This window comes from Triticum dicoccoides, chromosome 3B, assembly GCF_002162155.2.
Source record: "Triticum dicoccoides isolate Atlit2015 ecotype Zavitan chromosome 3B, WEW_v2.0, whole genome shotgun sequence".
NCBI lineage: Eukaryota > Viridiplantae > Streptophyta > Magnoliopsida > Poales > Poaceae > Triticum > Triticum dicoccoides.
The window spans coordinates 795,967,968-795,979,214 of NC_041385.1; positions in this window are offsets into that span (position 1 = coordinate 795,967,968).

Below are 11,247 nucleotides of genomic sequence, written 5' to 3' on the forward strand. Positions count from 1 at the left end.
AAAATGATGCATGCGGTCATTTTATTGGTCTGAAGTTTCACAACAAAGTCTCAAGTTCAAAAAGGCTCACAGAAGAAGCATGAAACAAATCAGTATAAAGAGAACTTCCACAACCGACGAAAAATAGGCCGTGATACCTAAACACATATCCTATTATTGGATAGCCATCCAAACCGGTTGTAGATAACCCGTGTTGCCGTCTCCCACCTGTCAGGACCCTGACTCAATGTCACATCGATCTAGCCTGTAAGACCTCATATCACTTTGCGGCCTCACGCACGGTATTCCCACGGGTGTCGCCTTACCTTTGCCCGGGACCGTTTGCGCCTTTTGGCTCACGTATATGATGATGTCGCTAGCATCCATATGATAAGGAGCCCGGGCTGACATGACTAGTCGTAAACCCAAAGTGGCACAGACTTACAGGGACATGTATCCATGACCCAGCATCGAATGTGTCGGTCATCAGCAAGTGGGTCCGGGCTGTAGCACTGGGCTAGCAGGACTCCGGTAAACCGGGCTGTAGCGGGCTAACAGGGCTCCGATACTCAATGCGTGACATTTCCCCGAAGGGACAGACACAGGAACGAAGAAGGACACATGCCGGCCAGCCTAAGTGTTCCGGAGCAGTAGCAAGCTACCATGGCTCAATGGAAACACTAGGAGACATTTCCCGGTAAGAGAGGCTACTAAAGATAAACAACTAGATAGTCAGATCCCACACATACCAAGCATTTCAATCATACACACAATATGCTCGATATGTGCAGATACAACAAGGCATCACAACATGACTCTACGACACAAGTACTTTATTTAAAGGCTCAGAGAGCCATACATAACATACATACAAGTACGGGTCACACGACCCACATTCAAGTCATACAGTCATACAAACCAGCAGCGGAAGTAACTTGTCTAAGTACAGACAAATAGTAAAATAAAAGAGGCTTGGAAAGCCTAACTATACTACGTGGACCTTCACAAGCTCAGGATTACCACCTGGGCCTTAGTCTACTCGTCGATGTCAACGTCTGCGAAGAACCCATCAGAAGGGGTTGCAGTGTCTTCTGTAAAATGTAAATTATAGCAACATGAGTACAAAGGTACCCAGCAAGACTTACATCAGATCCTACATACATGCACATTATCAACAAGGGTTGGTGGAGTTATTGCAGCAAGCCAGCTTTGACTCTTGGCTAAGCTATCCCACGAGACTCCAACTTGAAATGGTTTTGCGCACACGAGTCCACTACTCACCACTTCAATACACCACCGAGGATCCACCTCCGTCATCCTACGGAAGAGCCATCCTCGGCACTCACGCTTGTCTTGAGATTTTTAGTAGTATCCATTCACTTGTCTATGAACTGTATAAGCAACCAAGTAGTCCTTTACCGCGGACGCGGCTATTCGAATAGATCATGTTAACCCTGCAGGGGGTGTACTTCTTCATACATGTTTCCACCACTTAGCGTCTGCACACGACATGTGCTCGGCAGACTTCAAGCGGAAGCCGACGTGGGTGTAGACCACGACCTACCTAAACACCTAAGTCTCTAGTCCAGGTTTATCGCCTATCCAGGTTCCATCCGCAGGGAGTCCGGCCGAGGTTTCCCATACGGCCCCGAACGATGTGTACAGGGTTCCCGAGATACCTAACGGGTATTCGGTACACCGTGCCACGTACCTACCGCATCACAGCCCACCCCGCGGGTCAGCGCTGTCCACGGTCTCCAGTAAGCTACAAACACCAGAAACTACTTGCAACTCCTGGACAGAGGACTAGGGTTAATAAGAAGTCGAGCGGGGTCATATTTCAGGGCCCAATGCATGGTAGTAGCTGAATCTTAAATCACGCATACAGATATCAGTTCTTAAGGTCGGCTTCAATGAAACAACCCACCATGTACTCCTACATGGCCTCTCATCGATACCTTTACCAAATCGTGTTCACCACATCACTCTCATTACCGACATGATCATTTCACTCTAGCCCATCACCCAGATGAACCAGACCTGACACGACTCTAAGCATAGCAGGCATAGCAAGGTAGGAACAACACATACATATGGCTCAATCAATTCCTACACATGCTAGTGGGTTTCATCTAATTACTGTGGCAATGACAGGTCATGCAGAGGAAATGGGTTCAACTACCGTAGCACACAGCAGATTGAAACGCGTTGTCTTAATGCAGTAAAAGAGAGCAAGAGCGAGAACATGGGATTGTATCGATATGATCAAATGGTTGGTTGCTCGCCTGATGGATCGATGCACGGATACGGTTCTTCGCTAGGGTAATCACGGTACTCCTCGAAGGCAGAACCTGCCGCAAAGAACACCGATACACAACCATCACCAAACAATGTGCGACAATATGATGCATGCATGAAACATGGCAATATTGGGCTAATGCAACTAAAACCAGATGGGTTTGAATCAATTTGAACCAAAGATTCAAATTTCAAACTCATAAATGGCCCTTTAAAGTGTTTTATCTTGTTCTGCACTAAACCTCAAGTTAGCTTGTTTAAACATGCATGAAACTAGTACATATGGATAGATTGGATTTTTCTGATCATTTTTCATATATAATTTGTTTGATTTGGAGCTACGGTTGAATTTATATGAATTTTTGAAGTTTGCAACAATTTCTGGAATTTATAAATCATTTCAGATTTATTTTAATTTCAGAAAAGGTTTACTGCGTCAGCATGAGGTCATGCTGACCTCAGCAAGTCAACAGACCCGGTCCAGGTCAAACCTGACGCGTGGGTCCAGGGTGTCAGTGGATAATTAACTAATTTAATTTAGTTTAAACTAATCTGGATAATTAGCAGAAGGGGGACCCACCTGTCATTGACTCAACAGAGTCAACCAGGGCCCACCCGTGGTCAAAGTCAAAACGGCTGCACCGGCGTTTAGCCGCCGGCGAGCCCGACGCGGCGACGGAAGTGGTTTTGGCCGTTCCGGCCACCAAATGGGTCGCGGAGGGCATCGGGGTGGAGCTGAGGACGAGCCGCGGCTCTTGGTGGAGTCAGTTGGGGTCGGGGTGGCCGGAGTTGGCGCCGACGATGACCTAGGCGGTCACCGGAGTTCGGGTGAAGGCGAACTCGGGGCTAGGGTGTGCGGTGAGGTGCGGGGAGTGCACGGTTGGACTCAACGCAACGTGGTGAGTGCGTTGGACACCGTGAGTTGGCCGGAGGATGGCCGGGAGCACGTCGGCGATGAGATCCGCGGCGGTGCGTGCGGGTGATCTTCGTGCGGTGGCTACACGGCTCGGGGGCGAGAGAGGAAGGGTAGGAGGGGTAGCTAGGCTCACAGAGCACCCGTAGAGGCCACCGGCGGGGTCGGGGACGAGCTGATGCGGCGACGGCGTTGAAGGGGATCTCCGGCGACGGCGAACTCGGGCGAGGTCGGTGCGGTGGACTCGGGCCTCACGAGCACGTGGGGCTCGGTTAGCTCGACGAAGTGGACGGCGGCGGAGCTCCTGGACACCACGAGACGGAGCACGGGCGGCGGGGAGCGTGGCTACGACGATGGAGCGGCGGCCGTGGCGTCGGCCATGGCTGGGGAGCGCGAGGGGGAGGAGCTGGAGAGGAGAGGGGGCGTCTGGGGGGTTCGGGGGAGAGAGAGGGGCCGATCCACGTCGTTAGCCGGGTGAGTGGAGCGGCGAGGCGGCGAGCAGGTGCGTGGCACCCATGCGGTGCTCGCCGTCGAGCACCTTGCCTGCCTGCCTGGCCGGGCAAGCAGCTCGCTGGCGCGGCGCTGGGCTGGGCCGGCCGGTGGGCCGGGTTGCAGGCGCCAGGTAAGTCCTTCCTTTCTGTTTTTTCCTTTTTCTATTTTTCTGCAACTTTGTTGAATTATTAAAAATACCTAGACAACTCCTAAAATCACCAAACTGCTCCTGGTCCAAAGTTGGAATATTTCCAACATGAAACATTTCAATTTAGGAATATTTGAGCATTTGAAATATTTTATAAATTTAAAATGCCCAAATTCAAATAATTATGAATTAACTCAAAGACCTTAGGATGACCTAGAAAAATGTGCATCACTTTTGGCAGAGGTTCTCAACCAGGACAAAAATGATGGACATTTTAGAAGGGCATTTCAGGTTCATTGAAATTATTTTTAGTAAACCCTAGTTGTTTCAGAGGGGGCTGGGGGTTCTGACATCCCCATTTCAAGTTTCTGATGAAAGGATAGACATGATGCAACATTCTAATGCATGAACTAGCTAGGGTGTGACAACTCACCCCCACTCAAAAGAATCTCGACCCGAGATTTGGGTTCCTCCGGGAAGAAGGCGGGATACTCGAGTCGAAGACGATCCTCCCTTTCCCAAGTTGCTTCATTCTCAGAATGGTGCGACCATTGAACCTTGAGAAACTTGATATTATGACATCGAGTGGTACGCTCAGCTTGATCGAGGATACGAATGGGGTACTCTCAATACGTGAGATTATCTTGGAGATCAAGCGTTTCGTGGTCTACTCCACGGATAGGATCAGAGAAGCAACGCCTGAGTTGAGAAACGTGGAAGACGTCGTGGACTCTGGAGAGATGCGGAGGTAGTTCCAATTGGTAGGCAACTTCTCCTTGTTTTGCGAGAATGCGAAAGGGTCCAATGTAACGAGGAGCCAATTTGCCCTTGATACCGAAGCGATGGGTTCCCTTCAGAGGAGTAACCCGAAGGTAAGCCTTCTCGTCAACCTCAAAAGTCATAGCCTTATGTTTTCGGTCATATTGGCTCTTTTGACGAGATTGGGCTGTTTTCAACTTTTCACGAACGATGCGAACTTGCTCTTCTGCTTCCTGAATCATATCCGGGCCAAAGAATTGTCTTTCCCCGGTTTCTGACCAGTTAAGAGGCGTTCGACACCTTCGTCCATAGAGAACTTCAAAAGGGGCTTTGCCCAAGCTGGATTGATAGCTGTTGTTATAAGCAAATTCGGCAAATGGAAGGCATTTCTCCCACTCCATTCCGAATGAGATAACAGAAGCTTGAAGCATGTCTTCTAGAATCTGGTTGACGCGTTCCACTTGACCACTTGATTGAGGGTGGAAAGCGGTACTAAAAGAAAGGCGGGTTCCCATAGCATTTTGGAAACTTTCCCAAAATCGAGAGGTGAAAAGACTTCCTCGATCCGAGTTAATTTCCAAAGGAACACCATGGAGAGACACTATTCGGGAGATGTACAAGTCTGCTAACTGACTAGCAGTTATACTCTCACGAACAGGTAAGAAATGGGCCACTTTGGAAAGACGGTCGATAACGACGAAGATAGCGTTATTCCCTCTCTTGGTCCTGGGAAAACCGGTAATGAAGTCCATACCAATTTTATCCCATTTCCATTCAGGAATAGCTAGGGGTTGAAGGGTGCCAGCAGGCCGTTGATGCTCTGCTTTTACACGACGGCAGACGTCGCAATTAGCAATATACCGAGCAATTTCTCTCTTTATCCTAGTCCACCAGAACCTCTGGCGTAGGTCCTGATACATCTTGGTACTACCGGGATGAATGGTGAGAGGAGATTCATGAGCCTCCTTAAGGATCAACTGTCGTAGATGCTGGTTCTTGGGAACCACTAAACGGTTCTCAAAGTACACAACACCATGATCATTTGTGGAGAAACATCTCTCACCTCCGCTAGCAATGTTCTCCTTGATCTTAGATATTCCCTTATCTCGCTTTTGGGCAGCAATGATTTGATCCGTAAGAGTAGGTTTCGCCACCAAGGTGGAAAGAAATCCTTGAGGAACAATGTGAAGGTTAAGCTTCCGAAATTCCTCATGGAGAAGCGGTTGACTTTGTTGTAACATTAGGTTGTTACAATAAGATTTACGACTTAGCGCATCACCCATGATGTTGGCTTTCCCTGGGGTGTAAGTTATTCCTAAGTCGAAATCTGTGATCAACTCGACCCAACGTCTTTGCCTGAGATTTAAATCCGGTTGGGTGAATATATACTTCAGACTTTGGTGATCGGTGTAGATTTCGCAACGATTACCGAGAAGGTAATGTCGCCATGTTTTGAGTGCATGGACTACAGCTGCAAGCTCTAGATCATGAGTGGGGTAGTTTTCCTCATGTGGGTGTAATTGTCGTGAAGCATAAGCAATTACGTGTCGATCTTGCATGAGAATACAGCCTAGTCCTTGTCGCAAGGCGTCGCAGTAGATAACAAAATCCTTGGAAAAATCCGGTGGTACCGGTACGGGAGCAGAGGTTAAACGTCTTTTCAGTTCCTGGAAACTGTGCTCACATTGTGGAGTCCACTCGAACTTTTTATCTTTCTTGAGGAGTTCAGTTAGAGGTTTGGCAACTTTGGAGAAATTCTCGACAAAGCGACAGCAATAGCTCGCTAGGCCAAGGAAACTCCGAACTTGCTTGACCGATTCAGGTGGAGTCCAATTAAGGACGGCTTGAACTCGCTCAGGGTTAACAGCAATGCCTTTACCAGAAATTACATGTCCAAGATAGGTCACTTCTGACAACCAGAATTCACATTTAGAAAATTTGGCATAAAGGCGATGCTCTCGAAGTTTCTTCAGCACTAGCCTTAGGTGTTCGGCATGTTCTTCCTCGTTCTTGGAGTAGATAAGTATATCATCGAGGTAAACCACGACGAATTTATCCAAATACTCCATGAAGATTGAGTTCATCAACCGAGAGAAGGTGGCTGGAGCGTTGGTTAAACCGAAGGACATGACGGTGTACTCGTATTGGCTATAACGAGTAACAAAGGCCGTTTTCGGAATGTCCCCGTTTCTGATTTTGATTTGATGGTAGCCCAACCTCAAATCCATTTTAGAGAAGACTGAGGATCCAGCGAGCTGATCATACAGGTCGTTGATCCTGGGGAGCGGATACTTGTTCTTAATTGTGACCAAGTTGACAGGTCGATAATCTACAACCATCCGGTCCGTACCATCCTTCTTCTTGACGAAGAGGACGGGGCAAGCCCAAGGAGATGAACTAGGTCGGATGAAACCCTTTTTCAAGGACTCATCGAGTTGTTTCTTAAGCTCGGCTAGTTCAAAAGGTGCCATCTTGTAGGGTCTTCTGGAAATCGGGACAGTTCCTGGAATGAGATCTATCACGAATTCGACATCTCTGTCAGGTGGAACACCTGGCAATTCCTCTGGGAAGACATCCGGAAAGTCACGGACTACCGGAACGTCCTCAAGGTCTGGCAAAGGGCTGGCGTTAAGAGAATATAACTGTCGCTTGGCTATTCGGGTCAAGACATTGACTATCTTCCCCGAAGGATGGGTGAGTTGAACAGTCCTAGAGAAGCAATCAATTTTGGCATGATGGGCTGACATCCAGTCCATACCCAAGATGATATTAATATCCGAAGATTTGAGGGCTATCAAAGATGCGAGAAAAACAATTTTGTCGACTTGAATTTCATTTCCATGGCTTACTCTAGAGGTTTGCCATTTGGATCCCGGAGTTTGAATTACCATAGAGGTGGGCATCTCACAGAATGTGGTGTTATGCAGACGAGCATAGCTCTCGGATATAAATGAATGAGATGCTCCTGTATCGAAAAGAACAGATGCCGGGTGGCAATTAACAAGGAGCATACCGAGAACGACGTTGGGATCTTCTTGAGCCTCTTCCGCAGAAACACAATTAACATGGCCACGGGCAGTGGTGGCCGGCTTGGCGTAGAACACTTTCCCTGTCGGCTTGCCGCGGCCAACAGTTTTTGCTGTCTGGTTGGGGTTGGTTTGGGGACACTCGCGCATATAGTGGCCTGATTCCCCACACTTGAAGCACGTCACGGAACTGGTACGTGGAGGAGCATTGTTGGTTGGACCACCATAGGGCTTGGCTGGTGCATATTGCTGAGCTGGGCGAGGCGCCTGATAGGATGGCCTCGGTGTAAACCTGGGTGGCAGGGCAGTGTTAGGCACCCACACGCGGCGCTTCTGAGGACCAGCACCGGATAAGGAACCCAAGTCACGGCCATGCTTGCGTGTTGCTTCATAATCAGTCTGACCAGTCTCAGCACTGATGGCCTTGTTAACAAGCTTCTGAAAAGATGTGCACTCATGCAGACGGAGGTCGCGGCGAAGCTCAGGACTAAGTCCCTTACGGAACCTTGCCTACTTCTTGGCATCAGTAGAAACTTCCTCCATTGCATAACGGGCAAGGTTACCAAACTCCCTGCTGTAAGCGTCAACAGAGAGTCGACCTTGAGTGAAACTACAGAACTCCTCACGTTTACGGTCCATGAGACCCTCCGGAATGTGATGTTCACGGAAAGCCTCACTGAATTCAGCCCAAGTAGTGACGTGGCCCGCTGGGCGCATAGCTTCATAATTCTCCCACCAGAGACTGGCGGGGCCTTCAAGATGATATGCAGCAAAGGTGACCCTATCAGCCTCAGCTACGAGTGCAGAACGCATTTTGTGATTAATACTGCGAAGCCAGTCATCGGCGTCGAGAGGCTCGACGGAGTGGTGGAAGGTGGGTGGATGTAACTTGATGAAATCACTGAGTGACACCAAGTTAGTCCTCTGATGGTGTGCTGTGTTCTGTTCAATACGCTCCAACAAATGGTTGGTCTCCCGCTTGTTTCTCTCAGCCTCTAGCATAACTTCTGCCAAAGAGGGAGGGTGAGGCAGATTTGTATCCCCAACTCCACTGCCTTCGGCCTGCTCTTGGGGAGCAGGGTTATTGCGCGTGTTGACCATCCTAGGAGAAACAAGACAATGGTTTAGTCCAAAATGACAAGATTCCGACATAGAATGTAGAATGTAATGGACAACTCAGAATGCAAGATGATCATCTGTATGACATGGTAGATACAGAAACTACTTCTTTTATTCCATCGTCATACACACCATACGAGGTTTAGTACAAGACCAACAAGTACTACTACGGTGAGAGGAGGATTACATATCATCGGAGGCATCCCAAGCTCCTATACATTATTTTTCCTACACCCCTGGAATTACTACACGCTAAGTCATATTCCACAAGTCACGCAGGACGGTGGAAATACAACTATTACAATACCTAGTGGAACTACTACTATCTCAGTCATCTCCGTAGTAGTTCTCATAGAAGTCTCCTCCATAGCCTGGAAGTTCAACATGAGCATCCGGAAACAAACGGTCCTGAGGAGCCTGTGGACCAAAAGGGCTAGGGTAGGTCTTGGACCAACAAACGGTGGCCTGCGAGGACCACGAGGTGGGGTGATGCCTCCCACATCACGCCAATCCATCATGTCCGGCAGAGCAGACATAACAGGATACAGATCTCTCATCTCCATGCATCCAGCTTGCACAGCCGGTGCAAACCGAGTCAAGGTGGCCCAATGATCGGTGCGGGTGTTGAAAAGCTCCATTCTCAAGGCCCGATTCTCTCGGTCCTTATCCTCGAGCAACTCAGCAGTGGTGCGAGTTAGTGAGTCCTCCTGACTGGAGTCAGCATAGATAGCCCGGAGATAACCGTGCGCTCCAGGAAGTGAAGCCGGCATATACCGGAAGTCGGTGTTGCGAAGCAGGCCAGTCCTGACTCGCATGATGGTCATCATAGAATAAGCCGCATCTTGCACGGCCATCTCAATAGTAACACCGAGCCCATACGAGCAGTGAAGAGCCTCGGTAGAACCAGGATAAGAGGGAAATATCCGGACGGTGCAAAGATACTGGCTTTAGTTAAAATCTCGAAACTGCTCTTCGACCGTGTATTCGGGATACCAATGGTAACCCGTCTCGATCATCACTCAGACTAACATGGCCGTATGACCGGTCACACCAATGCATCGGGTCAGGCGAACCACTTGATTTTGGTCGCAAGTGGCCATCTGAAAGCACAACCATAATGCAAAGGCATTAGAATTTCTAGCAAAATTTCGACAGCATAACGACTGTAAATGCTCAAGAAGGGTTTGAGACATTTATCAAAAAATTGCATAGACACTCAACAATATCATATCAAGGTTCTGGGTCCAACTTATCAGCATAACAAGGTAGTAGAACTGAACTAGGCTTGTAGTCATCAAACCTATAAGGTACTACTGATTAGTAACACGTGAACCTGATAGAGAGAGAAGATCCTAATCCTTAATCCCCGGTAGAAGAATGGACTGACTCAGATCAGAATGCCATGAGGTAAAGAAGTAAAAAGAGCCTTACGTACCATCCCACAATAAATTCCCCTACATATAACTAAAGCATTTCTAGACTCAACATCGACTAGTTTGGCTTGGAGAACCTACAGGCAGTTCGGCTCTGATGCCAACGTTGTCAGGACCCCGACTCAATGTCACATCGATCTAGCCTGTAACACCTCATATCACTTTGCGGCCTCACGCACGGTATTCCCACGGGTGTCGCCTTACCTTTGCCCGGGACCGTTTGCGCCTTTTGGCTCACGTATATGATGATGTCGCTAGCATCCATATGATAAGGAGCCCGGGCTGACATGACTAATCGTAAACCCAAAGTGGCACAGACTTACAGGGACATGTATCCATGACCCAGCATCGAACGTGTCGGTCATCAGCAAGTGGGTCCGGGCTGTAGCACTGGGCTAGCAGGACTCCGGTAAACCGGGCTGTAGCGGGCTAACAGGGCTCCGGTACTCAATGCGTGACATTTCCCCGAAGGGACAGACACAGGAACGAAGAAGGACACATGCCGGCCAGCCTAAGTGTTCCGGAGCAGTAGCAAGCTACCATGGCTCAATGGAAACACTAGGAGCCATTTCCCGGTAAGAGAGGCTACTAAAGATAAACAACTAGATAGTCAGATCCCACACATACCAAGCATTTCAATCATACACACAATATGCTCGATATGTGAAAATACAACAAGGCATCACAACATGACTCTACAACACAAGTACTTTATTTAAAGGCTCAGAGAGCCATACATAACATACATACAAGTACGGGTCACACGACCCACATTCAAGTCATACAGTCATACAAACCAGCAGCGGAAGTAACTTGTCTAAGTACAGACAACTAGTAAAATAAAAGAGGCTTGGAAAGCCTAGCTATACTACGTGGACCTTCACAAGCTCAGGATTACCACCTGGGCCTTAGTCTACTCGTCGATGTCAACGTCTACGAAGAACCCATCAGAAGGGGTTGCAGCGTCTTCTGTAAAATGTAAATTATAGCAACATGAGTACAAAGGTACCCAACAAGACTTACATCAGATCCTACATACATGCACATTATCAAGAAGGGTTGGTGGAGTTATTGCAGCAA